The following is an 890-nucleotide window of genomic DNA, read 5'->3' as shown; positions in this document are numbered from 1 at the left end:
ACACCGCGGTGGGCAGGCCCAGCCGGCGCCTCTGTCCAGCTGCACGTGAGACACCGAGGCTCGGCGCAAGGGGGCCGGGCACCGGTCAGCGATCGCGGAGACCAGGACACCCAGGTCGGCCCCGAGTCACGCGCTCCCCGGACACGGGCGCGGCCCTGGCCTCTGCTTTGCTCCCACAAAAAGGGGTCAGGACACTCGTGGACGCGACGAGGCTGCCTGGACCCCCGCTGCCCCGCAGGCCCCGGACACCCGTGGCAGGCTGGTGCGAGCGCTCTGCTCCGCGTGGCTTTGTTCTCCGCTTGCCCGCCAGCGAGCTTACAGCCCCCAGCACCACCCGGGGCTGGGCTACGGGGCGCCTTGCCGTGGGCCCCTGTACAGAGCGACCTGCTGCCCCCTCCGGGCGACCCCACTGCCCGGGTTGGGGGCAGCTCCCGGGGGTGGCCCCGAGTGGCTCAGAAACGCCCGCCCAGCTGGCACCGCTGGCACTTGGCGCCCCCCTCCGCCACTCGCTTTTGGGGCTCCCGTTTGGTGGCATCCTCTGGGCGCCCCTCCCCAGGCAGGGTTACCGGTCCCTGGGCTGGGCGCCAGCCGGTGACATGGGAGCCTGGCAGCGTCCGCCGGCAGCGTCGGGCGGCGTGGGGGGCTGGGGAGCAGCCTTTGCCCCCCTCCGGTACACTCACTCTCCCTCCTCCGTCCCTCTGAATCCTCGCTCCCCATGGCGCACAGATGGGGGCTTCCTGGGAGCCTCCCCCGCCCCCAGCACACGGCTGTTCCGGGCGGGGCGGTGATGTGCTGGGACTCGCCACCTCGGAGCCCGGCTCCCGTCCTGGGCTGCACCAGCTCCCCCAGGGGTGGGGCCCAGGGGCCCACGGGCACCTGCCCGGGTCGGC

This window comes from Condylura cristata, unplaced genomic scaffold (assembly GCF_000260355.1).
Source record: "Condylura cristata isolate star-nosed mole 26May11 unplaced genomic scaffold, ConCri1.0 scaffold00012, whole genome shotgun sequence".
In the NCBI taxonomy this organism is placed as follows: Eukaryota; Metazoa; Chordata; class Mammalia; order Eulipotyphla; family Talpidae; genus Condylura; species Condylura cristata.
Note: the sequence above shows the minus strand (reverse complement) of the source record.